The sequence below is a fragment of the Citrus clementina genome, unplaced genomic scaffold (genome assembly GCF_000493195.1).
Source record: "Citrus clementina cultivar Clemenules unplaced genomic scaffold, Citrus_clementina_v1.0 scaffold_5, whole genome shotgun sequence".
In the NCBI taxonomy this organism is placed as follows: Eukaryota; Viridiplantae; Streptophyta; class Magnoliopsida; order Sapindales; family Rutaceae; genus Citrus; species Citrus x clementina.
In genome coordinates, this window is record NW_006262201.1 from 12340869 (window position 1) to 12348096 (window position 7228).

Below are 7228 nucleotides of genomic sequence, written 5' to 3' on the forward strand. Positions count from 1 at the left end.
ACATGATGGTCACCGCATTCATTACATATTTGCAATTAGTTTTGAGTTTCATTTGTGCTAGATGACATGTCATTAGTAGACTATTTTAATTGCCACAAAAAAGTATAGTATGAAAACACAAAACACTCTACAATAACTCATATTTTTCAACCAAGAAACATAAAAAAATTGTCAAGAAAATAAAAATTAAATGAATGGATAAGAAAATTAATTAATCATACGTAATACTCTCAAATAATTATCACAAGATATCCATGTAAAACCGAGTAATTAGACAACGAAATTAACAAAATTCAAGTAAATTCTGGGGAAGAATGAGTTCAAACAAAATCTTGAGTTAGCAAACATAGACAAAGTACAAAAGCCTTTCCCCATCAATATTCCAGAGATAATCACAACAAGCAACAACAATTCCATAAGTACACATACTAACTCTCAAAATTACAAGAGCCCAAAAAGTAGAACACAGCAAATCACTTGAACCAAAATCCAACAAACCGTTGAAATTACCATGCTAACCACTGAAATTTCCCAAATTCACAGCACATAGAACAATGTTTTTTCTTAATGCAAATTAAAAGGATGCTAAACAACATACGACTGATAAAGATTAAATTTGGAGTAGAGATGATAATCTAGTGCTTGTGCATATAAGACACAATATCGAGCCCTTATAGCACTCGAAAGGTTGGACTTAAAAAAAAATGGCAACAGTTGTATGCATGATCAAAATTAAAATCCTTTTAATAGTTTGATGAAGAAAAAAGGAAACTCAGCAATTTTCACATAATAAAACCTAAGCAAATTGAGGGATTTTACACTTATATTTCACCAATAGTAATGGCTAACAACTATTGTTTTTTATACAACAGAAATTAATATTTAAAACAAAAATTTCATCTTTATAATCAAACAATTACCACCAAAATTACTCCAAGAATGTACAAAACACAAAAAGTTATCATTTTCTTTAATCACTGACCATAAAATGATTGGCGGATTTAAAATGAATGGCAGTTGGGCTCTTCCTTGGCGGCAGACTCAATAACCTCGGTAGTAGGATCAACTTCGGCTTCAGGTTTGAGAGTAGCTTCGGCCTCTGGTTCTGAATATAAAACAGGCAGCACCTCTGTGATTGGGAGAATGAGTTGTGCAGAGTTTTGGTAGCCGGAGAGTGAGGAAGTGTGATGGCGATTTTGGTAGCTGGAGAAAGTGAGGAAGCGCGACGGTAGCTGGAGAGAGTGAGGAAGCATGATGGGGATCTTGGTAGTCGGAGAGAGTGACGAAGCGTGGTGGGATTTTGGTAGTTGAAGAGAGTGAGGTAAGTAGCCGAGAGATAACCGAGTTAGTAGCACTGGAGAGAATGAGGAAGCGTGATGGAGAGGCAAAAGTAAGGATAAATTCGAGAGAGAGAGAGTGTGATGGAGTGATAGGGATTCAAAAGCCTCTCATTTTTTTATTAGCTTTTTAACAAATAAAAAAATTAAACTGTCGAGAGAGAGAAAGAAGCGATACGCAGTATGTTTGTTGGATTTTTTAATCTAATATTGTTGGATCCTTAATACAATGTTGGGCTTATATATTAATAATTATGTATTACAGATTGTCATATAAAGATAAGCCCAATTAAAAGTGATCTGTTAAGGTTTTTAATAATATGAGCTTTAATATACCTGATAGGGTGTGGCTCTTTAATGTGTAGAGACCTAAGGGTAATTTCTATTTCTACGTTGGATTGAAATATGAATATCCAAAAACAACAGGAAAAGTTGTCTATATCATTGTTCATGGTTCTTAAGTCACACATATCTTTATATTCTTTTTGACATTCCATCATCAGAGAGAGCGCGGAGAAAACTAAAGAATTCTCTAGGAGAACGTGTTAATCTTGAAGGCTAATCACACTATTCTAGAGTACAATTAAGCATTATGAATTCAAGTACACTTCTGCATATTTTGTTATTAATTTTTAGTAATACAACATGAATGTTCCTCAATTATAGGTGATGGTTTTCACCAAAAGATTTCTTCTTCTAACACATTTCTCTTGACATTCTTGATAACTAGCAACACTCTTCTAAAAATTACAAAATAAATATTATTGATATATTTTAAGTGCATATGAATAATATTGAAAAAATACATACGAATAGGTGTGTCTAACAAAGATATTAATTGATACATTAATATTCTTTTTGTTTATGAATAATCACTTCATAATATTTTAGATCCAAATTAGTAAAATAAGAAAGATTAATTTAAACATTTAATAAATTACAACTGACGTTATAGCAGTGTATAATATTCATATGTTCAGTTATAAGATAATTTTGATAGGAATCATATAGAATTGTTATTTAATTGATAATATACTTTTCTCTTAAAGTTAGACATACGAGCTAGTTATTGCAAAATTCATAGTTTAAATTTTCATGCAATGAAAGCGTTTAGATTTTATGCAAATAAAGAAATAAAAATAAATTTAAGTACATGTTTACATAAATTGAATCTATCTATGCCTATTATTGATTCTAAAGATCAAAACATAAACGAATAGTGCTAAAATGAATAATTTCTTCGTGTTTGAATCAATCCTTTTCACTAAAATAGTTATTGCACTTTCTTTTTGCTAGGAAAATTAGATTTGTAATATTTCGTCCATATAAACTACATATACATGCATTCGTTGATTGTCTCAGTACTTTATAATCAATTTTTATCCAGAACAAGGTGCTGTATATAAAAAGATGTTAATTGACATATAATGAAAATAATTAATTCAATTTATCAAATTCGTATGTGACATTTTATTTCCTTCATTGTTGATTGATATTTCTCATAATTTATAGCTAATTTCTTGTCTGCAATATTCTATTTCATAGTTATACTAATGAATAATGATTTTATTATTTATAACTTGTATGCTATTTAAATATTTTATAAGTTTCACAACAAATAAAGATTGATGGTATTAATTAATTTAAAAAATCCCAAATAATTTGATAATTTTATACGCACTTTTGGGACTAAAGTCTTTAGTCATTATATTAATTCAAAATTTTTGTCCTTCATTTTTGTAGGTGGGTGCCAAATATAATTACAGCACGGAGACGAGGTAGGGATGGCAAAATCTGGGTTTGAGTCCGGATTTAGTCTTTCCGGTTCCGGACCCGGTTGACAATTTTAATTACCGGACCCGCATTTAAACCCAATTTTTTTAGCTTCGGGTCCGGTCTGGGTTGAACTCGAAAAAATTCGGGTTTTTGGATTGCGGGTTTTAAACCCGGATATATGTATTGAATGCCTGAAATTAAAAAAAAAAATCAAGCATGCCACTTTCGGTTCTTTGGTAGTTGTAGAAACAAATAGAACTCATGGGATCTTGCCAAGATAGTGGAGGATGAGGAAGATAGGAAAATTAAATAAACTAGAAAGAAAGCCACATGATTCCTTGAGCCCAAATCTCAGGATAAATCTAATTTTAACACATAAGGTAGAAATTGAAACTTGCAGAGAAGTGCGGCCACCGTGGCAATGTTGTCATGCTGATGATTGATGGATGATGATGAACCGAGCGGCGATGTTGTGTTGCTGATGATTGATGGAAGGCGATGATGATTTTGAATTCAATTTCTGAATTTTGGGGAATGAACATAAGTAAGGAAGCAGCGGCTTTAAACTAGAGGAAATGTAGGGTTTGTTTTGTTTCTCATTTTTTTCTTTTATACCTATAAATAACAATTTAAAAAATTAATTAAATAATATTTAAAACAAAATAATCCAGGTTCGGGTTTTGAAAATTCAGATTAAGGTGAACCCGGAACCGGACCCGAATAAGTTTGGGTTTAAGAAAACAAATTTGAATCCACATAAAATATACATCCAGTGCGGGTCAACCCGGCCCGGATCATCCAGGTTCGTGTTCGTGCGGGTTCGGGTTATCTTATCATCCCTAAGACGAGGCACCAAAATATACTTCATATTAAGTAACTAAATTAACTTTAGCCACCAAATTTATTTCATATTGCGACTAAGAATATTAGTCGCACTATGCCTTCTCGACCTAATTGAAAACACTTTGATATTGTGACGAATTAGTCACTGAATAATAAACAAACACAATTTTTTTCTTTTTTAACATATTTAGATTTTATTTGGTGACTGTAAACTATAGTCACTTCATAATCTTTATTGCGAAAATGTCATTTAGACAAGAAAAATAGATAAATAAATAACATCTTAAGGCGACTAATTCTTAATAAAGTTTTCGATTATATTTTAGTCTGTGACTAACGATATTAGTCACCACATCTTCTACACCTAATTTGATTATATTCAACGATTGTTTGTTTTAGTTGCTTAAGCACCTTGATTGCAACTAAATAAGTTGGTCTCTGAACCTAACTCCCATTATAAATGTATACCTTTTGTGACTAAATACAAATTTGTCACTTAAAAGACTATTGGATGACTATACCATATATAGTCATAACTAGTTAATGATGATAAACCAAAAAAAAAAAAAATCATTTGTTTGAAAACATTTCTGCCATCTACGGTGAGTGTATTATTTAGTGGTAAAAGCTTATGTTTTAGTGGCTAATATGTCAGTAGCTGATGGTATTTACTCAATAAAAAAATGTGACGTCACTTGGATTATAAATAGTTAAGCTCCTTACTTAACTAATTGACTATCTGTCACCTAATGTGGCCTTCAATGACTAAATAAAGAGTCATAAAATATGGATGATAGTGGGAAAAAAATTCTGAGAATTGGACAGCAAATGGTGTAACTAAATATTTACGTTAGTCATCGAATAATTTATTACATGACTAAAAATTTAATAGTCAAAAACTGGTTGGTCACAAAAGCACAATTTTGTTGTAGTAAAGAGTATAAGGGAATATGATACTTTGTGTACTAGAGCGCAGTCATGGTGATAAAGTGTTAAAATCAAATTCGGAAGTATCTAGAATAATTAGCAAAACTTCTTTATGTGCTCTCTATTTCATTTCTCAACCTCTGAATGTGTTTAATTACAAATAGTGACAGCTATTTAGCTTCGTATAGCTAATGAAGCGTAACAATTGGTTATGCATTTAGCAACATAGTCTTTGAGTCTTAAGGTTTTGTGTGCATTATACCTTGCAAATTGATTAGTACTATGTACTCATAATATGTTGAAGGCTGTGATACATATATAACAAGTCATGTGGCTGCTTTTGCAATTCACTCTCTGAAGTCATTAATCTGAAACATACATAGTTTTTTTGGGTGTGGATATTTCCACCCCACTATTTTATAAACCTACCCTGTCTTTATAAAATAATCATTATAAATTCATATTATTGGGTCATTCTATAATGCCGTAACTAAATTTACGGCATTGATGCCGTAATGGACGTAGACCGTTACATTTGAATAAAAAATTTCTACCATTAATTCTAAATAAATAGGTAACATGTTACCTAAATAGCAGGTAATTACTCTTTTTTGTTCAAGTTCCAGGTTACATTTACTAATTTTATGTGTGATTTACAAGTTTTATAAAACTTTTACAAGTTAATGTTGATTTACAAGTTTTATGTAACATTTACAAGTTTTTGTTTTATTTACAAGTTCTTCTTACAATTTAAAACTCTAACATTAATTTACCTATTTTTCCATTAATTTACTAGTTGTATGTGTGGTTTACAAATTTTTATTTTATTTCACACTTAATGTCAATTTACAAGTTCTATGTCATTTTTCTAAGTTTTGGTTTTGTTTACAAGTTCTTCTTACAATTTATAACTCCAACATTAATTTATTCATTTTTCCATTAATTTACTAATTTTATGTGTGATTTACGCATTATTTGTTTCATTTCACACTTAATGTCAATTTACAAGTTCTATGTCATTTTTCTAAATTTTTGTTTTGTTTACAAGTTCTTCTGGCCAATTACAACTTCATCATTAATTTACCGATTTTTCCATCAATTTACTAGTATTATGTGTCGTTTACAAATTTTTTGTTTCATTTCACACTTAATGTCAATTTACAAGTTCTATGTCATTTTTCTAAGTTTTTATTTTGTTTACAACTTCTCCTTGCAATTTACAACTCCAACATTAATTTACCCATTTTCTCATCAATTTACTCATTTTATATGTCGTTTAAAATTTTTTGTTTCATTTCACACTTAATGTCAATTAACAAGTTCTATGTAATTTTTCTAAATTTTTATTTTGTTTACCAGTTCTTCTTGTAATTTACAACTTCAACATTAATTTACCCCGTTTTCCACCAAGTTACTAATTTTATGTGTCGTTTACAAATTTTTTGTTTCATTTCACACTTATTGTCAATTTACAAGTTCTATATTATTTTTCTATGTTTTTGTTTTGTTTACAAGTTTTTCTTGCAATTTACAACTCCAACATTAATTTACCCGTTTTTCCATCAATTTACTAATTTTATGTGTCGTTTACAAATTTTTTGTTTCATTTAACACTTATTGTCAATTTACAAGTTTTATGTCATTTTTCTAAGTTTCTATTTTTTTTACACATTTTTCTTTTAATTTACAACTCCATTATTAATTTACTAATTTTCCCATCAATTTACTAATTTTATGTGTCGTTTACAAATTTTTTGTTTCATTTCACACTTAGTGTCAATTTACAAGTTCTATGATATTTTTCTAAGTTTTTGTTTTGTTTACAAGTTCTTCTTGTAATTTACAACTCCAACATTAATTTACTATTTTTCCATCAATTTACTAATTTTATGTGTCGTTTATAAATTTTTTATTTTATTTCACACTTAATGTCAATTTACAAGTTCTATGTCATTTTTCTAAGTTTTTGTTTTATTTACAAGTTCTCCTTGCAATTTACAACTCCAACATTAATTTACCAAATTTTCCATCAATTTACTAAATTTATGTGTCGTTTACAAATTTTTTGTTTCATTTCACACTTAATGTCAATTTACAAGTTCTAAGTCATTTTTCTAAAATTTTGTTTTGTTTACAAGTTCTTCTTATAATTTACAACTCCAACATTAATTTACCCCGTTTTCCATCAATTTACTACTTTTATGTGTCGTTTACAAATTTTTTGTTTCATTTCACACTTAATGTCAATTTACAAGTTCTATGTCATTTTTCTAAGTTTTTGTTTTGTATACAAGTTCTTCTTGCAATTTACAACTACAACATTAATTTACCAATTTTTCCATCAA